This window comes from Amblyomma maculatum, chromosome 3 (assembly GCF_055883805.1).
Source record: "Amblyomma maculatum isolate TAMU_Amacu chromosome 3, ASM5588380v1, whole genome shotgun sequence".
Classification (NCBI taxonomy): domain Eukaryota; kingdom Metazoa; phylum Arthropoda; class Arachnida; order Ixodida; family Ixodidae; genus Amblyomma; species Amblyomma maculatum.
In genome coordinates this window covers 82,162,908-82,172,580 of record NC_139346.1, presented here as the reverse complement: position 1 = coordinate 82,172,580, position 9,673 = coordinate 82,162,908, and the positions used below count along the sequence as shown (strand labels likewise).

Here is a 9,673-nt window from a genome sequence, read left to right as displayed (position 1 = left end):
ACAATTTTTCGGTCGTGTGAATATAATATTTATAGAAAACATCTGCCAATGACCATAGCGACCCGGAATGTGCGCTGGGAGCTGCCTAGTAAAAATTTGAAAAGGCGACGACCTATAACCAAGGCCATATTTTTATGACAACCTGATATATATGCAGTGAAACCTCCGAGTTTAGAGAAATTCGCTTGAGCAAATACCAATGTCCGGGTGCCACTGTCACTCACTTGCAAGGATATGAAAAGCAGACGTTGCTCAAAGTGCGTACCATGCGCGTCTCCTCTCTATACTTAGGCTTGTCTCGAGATGTCATGAATTCCCTTCCTCTTCTGAGCTTTCTTAGCATTGTTGGCATCGCGATGTGCGATGGGTCAGTATATAAGCTTATTTTCTGCAAAAGTTCTATTTATTACGCCTTTTACTTTCGTTTGCGGACTGCTTGCTCAGCGTCTCAGAGTGCACGATGTTTCGAGGTGTGAGCTTGTGAAACAGGCGGTTTGATGCTTGCTTTTCACAGCAGGCTTCGTACATATATCGGTTCTTGCACAAGCGTGTACAAACCTGCGAACCCTAGGAACCTGCTGCCCAAACGCGACTTCACTATCGCAGACACATAGAGAGATTGGTCTCTTTGTAAGCGGCCAGAGAGTTTGCCTAATCTAATTCACTCGCCACTGGTTGTACACCGCGGTATACGCAGAATAATCCTTGAGAGTGTAAGCCGGTCGCCATAAGGCCATTGAGGTTGCATATTACGGCCGCAACCTCGCACTCATGACTTTGACCAGTTCGCTAGCACAGACGAAGCGGACGCCAAGAATAGTGCTCCCAATCCCGAATAATAGAGGAAGGGCAAATTCGTTTCCTGAAATCAGCGAACCGCTGAGAGCAGGCAGGCAGGCAGCGCAAAGGCGGAGAGGACAGGTTGTCTGGAGAGGACGGGCTGTCTAGTTTCCAACCCTGTACTCTTTAGGTTTGCGTCGTTCTAGCATATCCGCATTGCGTGAGCTTCGAGATACATAATGGTTGGACACATTTTAATGGCGAGCCTACTATAGTAAACTATGAGATACTGCTTTCACACGTAGACAAAATTTTTGTTACTCATCTTAGGTTCTGATATGTGACAAAAAAGGGCTTTTGAAGTCTATGTTGTGTTTCCAATGAACAGATAAAACTGCCTAAGAATTTTATAAGGTGCGTTTTAGAAACACGTTTTTTGACACCGGTGCATTATTATAGTGTATGCCATATGGTATATAAACATATTCATATAAATGGCCAAAACGTGCGATGCGCATCTACAGTTTAGCTCTCAAGTTTGCTCTCTGATCTCGATCAGCAACGAAGACTTTTCATGCAAACCAAAACACATTGTTTTTTAATCATTCTGAGAAAAGTGCAGAATATTTATTTGATCGCCTTTATATCTTTGCTGAAACAAAATAAAAAAAACTTCTTAATAGGACCATAGAAGGATCTGTAAATATTTTAGCTATTATCTTGATGGTGAACAAGACGTGAAAAATGATGTTAAAAAGCACTTAACCCGCTTACGCTACTGCCACTGTACAGAGAAATACTGGTTGGGCTCCTGATTTGGGAGATAGGCGAAAGTTAAATCAAACGTAAACTGAAAGTGAAATTTCATGTCATGATTCTTCACTGCTTACGCAGGGGCTAACATATGAAAGCCTTATTTTAAACTACTCGCTCGAGGTTATTTCTTTGTGGTGTCACGAGCCAGCTTAGCTAGTCAATACGACGACACACGAATTTCGACGCGGCACGCCTTTCTCATATAATCGTTTCGTAGCACTTTCTGACACACGTTGGGTTCTGGCATCAAGAAAAATATAGAAACATTATTGCGCTTGTTTTGACACTCACATATCGTAAAAACATCTTGTATTCCTTAAAAAATTGTGAGAGTAAAGAGCTAAGTCGCGCGCACATTCTTGCCCTTTTTAACATTTTATAACATTTTATGAACACAGAAAGTGGAGTAAAGTGTGTATAATAAGTTTCATTATTATTCATGGATTTTGTTGAGAGAAAACTAGCCATTTTTGTGAGGTTGAAGAAGAAATCATTTGTTCAGGGCAAGCAGGAGGAAACAGCGCAATCCCTGCGACACATAGGAAACTTCAATATACATCATGCATGTCTGTATGATCGCGAAAAATCCCTTTCTAGGTGCTTAAGCCGGGCTTTCTTTTTAAAGACATACTTAACTGCTCGAAAAAGGCTTCGCGCATTATTGCAGCCCAGCTACCTTTTGTTTGGTCTCAGAGTTGCCGTTCTCTTTTCCCACTGTCTTGTTAGAGAGAGCAACGAAAATTGTGTTAAGTAAACTTGAGGGGATCAACAAGAGCGAAAGCACACATGGCTGGTAGACGTATTCGTGTTGGCTCATCCAAAATGTTTCGGCACAGATCGATCAGTATGGTTTTTTAAGGGGGTTAAGGGTTAATTATTACCGGCTTCTCAAAGCATTAGCTTTACACGAGTTTATATGAAGAAGATTGAAAAACGAAAAGCATCAAAGCGAATTGCATTTCATCGCTGGTATATTACTAATAATCTGGTGCTAGAATTTGAATAAAAATGCGGCATTCAGGAAGAAAACATTGGCATGTTAGGATATTGGATGTCTCAAGGGGCCTTCATGTCTATAGCAGGCTGAAGCTTCAAGCACTCTTCTGCGTATCTAGTGTACTAATGGTGAACGCTGAACCGGAGCAGTCCTCACGCCCAGCGACATAAATCCCAAATTCTGCGCAGAATATGCGCTCTTACTCTGTATTTGGAACACTCAGGTTCCGGCTGGAGCAATAGGGGCGCTCACGAACTGATGGAAGAAGAACGCGTCACTATACTTGCGCTCATCCGCGCTTCATGTTAGTGTCCCGTATGTTTTCTAATCTGCCACAGATCTACGTGCCGATGGTTCTTGCAATGTTGATTACGCCAAAGGTTGGAGCATTTTTTCATTGACGTTCACACAGCTGTACGCAGGCTCACATTGTTAGAGATGGATGGCGATCTTTCGTATAGAATAACCGCGAGTCACCTTTTCCCATCTTCCCTAGCAGACAAGTAAATAAATGGCTCCAATATTACGAGATAGAACCACATAAAACAATGTTTTCGCGCCCTGTTTTGCAGTCGATCGCTGAGCTGAGGTCGATAAAAATATTAATCGATAGTAGTTCGAGAGGAAAATTTGCATGTATAGCACCAGCAAGTACTGATCTTCAGCGGAGCGCAGAGGATCGATCCCGCCTGGTGGCGACGACAGGTAGCGGGAAATGGAGGGCGCTGCTAATTAATAACTCGCCAAAACTTCCGGTTGTATTCGCCAATATCGGCGGTGCAGTCTTGACTGCTCAACAGTGACACCTCGGTTAAGCGATCGTTACCAATCCGCGTTTGGAATACACCTGCTCCGAGAAGAGCAGAAAAAGGTGCTCTGAAAGTTCTCGAACTCTGCGAGTGGAATTCACGATAAACATTCTATTTGCACAAAATCAAATTTATTCTGCTCATGACTTTTTCCTGAATTAAAATCGCGATTACAAACTTGATTAAAGGTCTATTTTTTGCAGAATGAAAATTCCAGTTGAGGCAAGAGAAGGCCGCGTGTCATGTATACCTTATGTAAGTACTCTGGAAACATATTGTCACGCATTTATTTGTTTGCAACAAAACATACTTTTCATCGGGAACGGCGTGTTTGGGCGATTTCTTTTTTATATTTTATCCATAATTGATTTCTTCCTTTGCTGACGTTCAATTAGAGCTGTGAGAATAAAGAAAATGTTTCTACAGCCCACACGTATCACCACGTGAGCACAATTTGAACACTCAGGTACATATACAAAAAAACCTGTATTCTTTTAATCGGATGAACAAAATACCTCCAATGTGCATCTTTGAACGCTCTTTTTAAAGTTTGTTCCTCCCATCTTCCAAATATCGGCATATCCGGTTAACGTGCTGCACAAACTTCATCTTTGAGGTGCCTCAGATGGTCATTGCTAGTTAGGTTTGTTGCTAAAATAGCATTAATCTTGCAGCCAGCTTCACCAAAGAGGGCGCGCTTTTGTGTTAGGAGAAACGTGGGTATCCTGCACTTTCGTCAATGTTAACGTACCTGTGGTAGAACTAATGACATGTCCCGTTTTATAGAGCTTTAAATGTTTTTGCTTACTTTCTCTCGTTTTTAAAAAATGCGTGCTGATAAGGTCGAGAAAATGTAGAGAAAGAGCAGATGCTTTTCTGAACACCGCTATGGTTCACTTCATCATCATCATCAGCCGGATTTTACCTCCTGCAGGGCGAAGGCTTGTGCCATACTCCTCCAACTATTCTAATATTGTACTAGCTGTATCTACTTAACCCCTGCAATCTTCTTAACCTCATACACACACCTAACTTTCTCCCGCCCCCTGCTAAGCTTTCCTTGCCTTATAATTCAGCTAGTTATTCTAAGCGACCATCAGTTATCCTCTTTTCGCAATACATGTGCTGCCCATGCATATGTTTTGTTCTTGATTTTCACTAGGATGTCATTGACTGAAGTTATTTCTCAGACCCGCTATGCACGCTTCCTATCTCTTAACGTTACGCCTACAATTGTCTGTGCCATATTTTTGCATTGCTCTCAGCTTAACTAAAACCATTCTCTCTCTCGCTCTGGCAATTTAATTTTTTTTAAATACGAGAACAAAAAAAAAAAACTACAAGGCTTCAACGCTGCTGAACCAAATATTGAGCGAACGCATTAGCTGCGGGTGACCGAGCGTTCTTCTCTTTTTCTTCTTCCTCAGCCCACATATAAAGGCCCGCTTTAACCAAGCCGTATGAACGTGTCCTAGTGGCCTATAGGAGTAACGTGAATGCCAGGGTCTAAGCAGGCGAATTCTGACATAACCGTCCCATGTGAAACGAGAGACTCAAGTTGGCAGCTCCTGCCAGTGCGTGTGTCACGTGCGGGGTGACGTCACAGCGTCACGTGGGTAAGACGTGGCTACCGCCACGCTACGCTGAAAGCTCGAAACCTAGAGTAGCATTGCTTTCGGAATAAAACAAAATTGCGTTATTTTTAAATTCTTCAGCAAGGAGGAGAATATTCAATTACCGCAATGGTTTTTCACTTCGAATAAAACTCAAAACCAGCGCTGTGAACAATTGCAATCACGTACGGCTCCGTGTGTGATAGCAATGCCGGACAAAAAGCTTCAGAACGCAATCGCACCGACCTACCTTGTCAAGGCACACCGTAATGTTTCATCTCGCCGTCCTGAAGTATAGTGTGTTTTGAACTTAAGCGTTCCCCGATTATTGAATGCAACAGAAGCGCTCATGAGCGTCTCACGTAAGCGTGGTACAGATTTGAATGCGGCTGTTGCTAAGACTCTGCTGCATTCTCAAAAATATCAACACAATTCAATTATAGGTGTCCTTCGTTAATAATTATTATTTATTGACGATTCGCCGCCATTGGTACGCACACTTTCAGACACCCTTAGAATGCGTGGGGGGAGGGGTAGCAGTTCCGATCCGAAGGGAGCTGCCCTCCACTTGCGTGATTAGCTCAGCCGGAGCTCAGCCACCTGCAATGACGGAAAGGGACGGCTGTTTCGTGTCCAGCTTTCGCCGGCTCAAGCCAGAGAAAGGGTCGGACACAGACTAAACAGATAAAACAAACTTTATAGAACAAGGGAGGATGCAGAGGAACTCGCAATGAAATTTAAAACACAGACCACGAGGTACACAAAGAGCAATGCAGAGCAGGCAACCAGAGAGGCTCTAATAACAAACACAGAGTCTTCTCAGGCAATAAACAATGAACAATAGAGTGTGAACAAAAAAAAACGACAAATTGTGCAACGGACTTTGTCGCAAACCGACGTGTAAAGGTCACGCTGTGGCTGTCCCGCGGACAAGCGCAGCTCTCTAGCAGACCAGTAGGCTTGAGCAGTAGCACTTCATGACGCGCTGAAACACTGGTTAGCTTGCAGAAGCGACGCAACCGTCCTATATAGGACGCGCCGCGTCTGTCTCTTACAATGCGCCAAGGCAGGCGCGCAGATACACCTAACTTCAGTGGCACAACTGTCCTCTCTTCCTCCCGCCGACATGGGCGTGGTCGTTGGCAAGGCGCGCCGAAATATCTGGAGGCGACAAGCGGCCTCTCCTCTAGGTGAGTCATCGTATCCACCGAGGGATGAGGAGGGGGTGACGCCGATGCGAGCAAGGCTACGCCGCTACGTGCTCTCCACGTGCGGAAAAGGGGAAATTTCTGGCATGTTCTCCACCTTTCTACGTAGACGCTGCACCAACGCCATTCACGTCGCCCTGACCTAACCTAAATGTGCGCCAATTTCATGACAATAGGGTAAACAGCAAAAGTCTAAAATTATGTCTTAAGGACCTTCATTTCGTACTTAAGGCGTTGCTATGTTCGAGTGTCTTCATATATCCGAAAACGTGCGCTTGTAGGCTATTTATGACCCCAAACTCTCAATGCTGACCGCGCGTACATTCTGTTATGTCTGAATGGAAGCGGTGGTGTAGAGATAAAACATATGCCTCGTGTGCAAAGGAACCGTGGCTAGAATCCCGGCCGCGGAATTCTCTGTCGGCTAAAGAAAACGAAAAAAAAATTCTCGGGCTGGCTGCATAGCATAAACAAATTTGAGGTGCGACTTGATTCTGTTGAACACCTCCTGAAAACGCTCTTTCTCACCAGAATTGGATTTCACCAGTCTCGTTTAATAATTAGCCCTAACCTCCTACGAAGACAGATAAACCTCCGGCCGTCCACAGGGGCTGGGGAACAACTGACATTGGCATATACTGCGGCGGTGAGACCTGTGACGCAGCGGAGGATGCTAACATTGTCTCATCCCACACAGGCCGCCACTGGAAACCGACCTGGCAACGTTTAACTCTAGAATTCTAGATAGCAGGGCTATTATAGCTGTCCTCTTCAAGGAACTAGAGTGTATGGAATGGGGTATCATTGGCGGAGATAAGGATGCCAAATGGCATATACACAAAGCGGTTTTAACAAGTACAGTAAGTGCGTACATTTTACATCACTGCCACTGCATCCGTATTACCTGAGTGAAACCTATAAGAATATAAAATCTCTGTACTTTGTTCAAGCCGAAATTATCATTTATTTATGCGAAGCTATCATGTGCCCTCAATATGACGGCAAAGTAAAGTGTGCGAATTATACTTTTGCTGCTTAAAGGACGGCTACATTACAGCCGTTTTAAGTTTGATCTCCTAAAGATCCGCTCTTTGGTAAGTATAAAAACTTGGGTGGGGCAGTGCTCCATACCTGCATAGGATAAAGCTAAGCATAATACCAAATCAGGAAGAGCGTGTGTTTTTTATAGCTTGACGAGCCGTTCTTTCTACGTTTAAGTAATCGGTTCACGTGCTACACTAAACATTTCACAGGTGCGAGAAGTTAGGTGGGCGGATGAGATTAAGAAGTTCGCAGGGGTCAAGTGGATGCAGCTAACACGAAACCAGGTTAAGTGGAGAAATATGAGAGAGGCCTTCGCCCTGCAGTGGGTATAATCAGGCTGATGATGATGATCATGATGATGCGAGAAGAGAAGGAATGTTGTGTCACTGTCGCTCTGTGCTCTCTTGACCTTTGCATTTTTTTCATATCGGCTAGTCATAGCGCTGCGTGAATGAGATATAAGATACATAAACATGCATAAGGAATAAATTATCATTACTATAGAGCTCGCTCAGCTGTGCAGCCGAGAGAAAAACCATTTTGTTGCAATGGAAGTACTCTTTCCCGTAACAAATGCGACAGCATTTTATATCCCTTTTTATCCTTTGTACTATCGTTCTTCAGTCGGAAACAGACACTACGCAACTACGGCCACTACCGCTACTTGTAAATTTACTGCCATCATCACCGTCAATCAGCTGTCACTGAACTACCAGTGCCAAATTGCAGTAGTCGGTGCTTAATTACTAGCTGGAGTTACACGGGCGCCGTCGTTTTATTGCTTGTCGTTCATTATAGCTTCTGTTTCCGTATTTCGGTTGTTTCATTATAGACTGTGTTTAATCGGAACCAGGGTTTCATTAGTACCCGAATGTTTCGCACAAATCCCGACGCCGTCGTCATCGGACAGTTTACGCCTTCATTGCACTGCTGATACTATCGAATAAAGCTGAACGGCTGATGTAAACCTTTCTCAATGCACGTTCACAAAAGTAAGTAAAGAAATGCTAATATAGTCGTTACTACTGGGTGATAACAATTTGGTGATTGTGTTCTTAAGCGTGGCTTTTTGCGCAAATTCCTAATGTAAAGGGAAGATTCCACAAGCACCTCTGCAGATGACGCATTTGCCTTAACTTGTGTGCTGCATCACGATCAATAGATTCCACGCGCTATTGTTCCACCTTATTAATTTTAGCGCTGTTCGCGCGATCACCAACCACGTGAAACTGCGGGAATGGCTGTCCGATTAGCGTGTAAGATTTATTTGAAGATTGGCGGCACCCTTCATATGCAATGCGCCGTCTCTCTGCTCCCGTGGTCCCTAATTTCATCACTGCGTCACTTTCCGCTCCTACACTATGCTTTGGCGATACACTTTGTTCCCCATTGACTCTCACGTGCCTTTCTTCTTATTATTTACAGTTTCGCGAGACACGGGCTATTCACAGAAATAAATTCCTTCTTGTACTGCTTCTGGCCCAATGCAAAAAAAAAAAAAAACGTTTTCGTGTCCTTCTCTCAACACCTGTATCTCTATGTGGTCACCCTGGAGTCGTGGACGTAGTGACGACCGAAGCATTACACACATTCATGAAAGCTTTCATATAACAATTAGTGAAATATTAGTTTACCAACCTCCTGTGCAGGATGACTGGCGCACAAGTAGAATTTTTTTCCACGGGTGTAATTTGCACTTGAAACCAACTGTTTGGTTTGCTTTAAGATAGAAAGCCCTTCATAAGAAGGTGTTTGCTAACACCTATCAAAACAGCTATAAATATTATTTTTCTTGGGCATAACGCGGCGTTATTTCCCTTTCCAGTGTGACCAAAATGACAGCCTTGCGCGAGAAATGGGCGGAAACAATTGCCCGTGTATACCTAGAGGAGATGACAGGGAAACCTGCGTGACACATCAGGAGGCTGCCAGAATCATGCAGACAATACTAGGGTCTTACCAATGGCAATAATGATAATCTCCTTGATTTCTATTGACCTGCACTTAGCATTTTTTCTCTGGGCTGTTGATTAGCACTTCGGGTGATAGATAATAAAATATGTTTGGCCAGCAATCATGTGGTGTTTACTCCGCAAATTTTTATTGCATGGAACGGATCGTAGCGTGCTACAAAGGAACTTAACCTCTATTCTTACCACTGAAAAAATTGTGTTATTAGCGGAGAAATATTTGTGAGAAAGTGTTTACCGCGGAAAGCGCATCCTACAAATTTGTCATCGTCTAACCAGGTTAATACGCTGCAGAAATTAGGTTTATGGTAGGCTTGAATTTGGAACGCCATCAGATATAATTGGGCTATAAAGCTACTTACTAATTCACTGATCGTTCCAAGTACGAACGAACAACAAATGACAATGCTTATCGGCATACGCTGCTAAAGCCAGA

At 43.6% G+C, this 9,673-nt stretch overlaps 1 long non-coding RNA gene across 1 annotated transcript; it reads left to right on the top strand.

The window, feature by feature from the left end:
- Window positions 1-282: 282 nt before the first annotated feature.
- LOC146195116 (uncharacterized) lies at window positions 283-9,333 on the top strand. Its single transcript, XR_014705538.1, has 4 exons — window positions 283-367; window positions 3,606-3,657; window positions 8,100-8,259; window positions 9,093-9,333. It is a non-coding gene; the product is annotated as an uncharacterized LOC146195116 (long non-coding RNA).
- The last annotated feature ends 340 nt before the right edge of the window (window positions 9,334-9,673 follow it).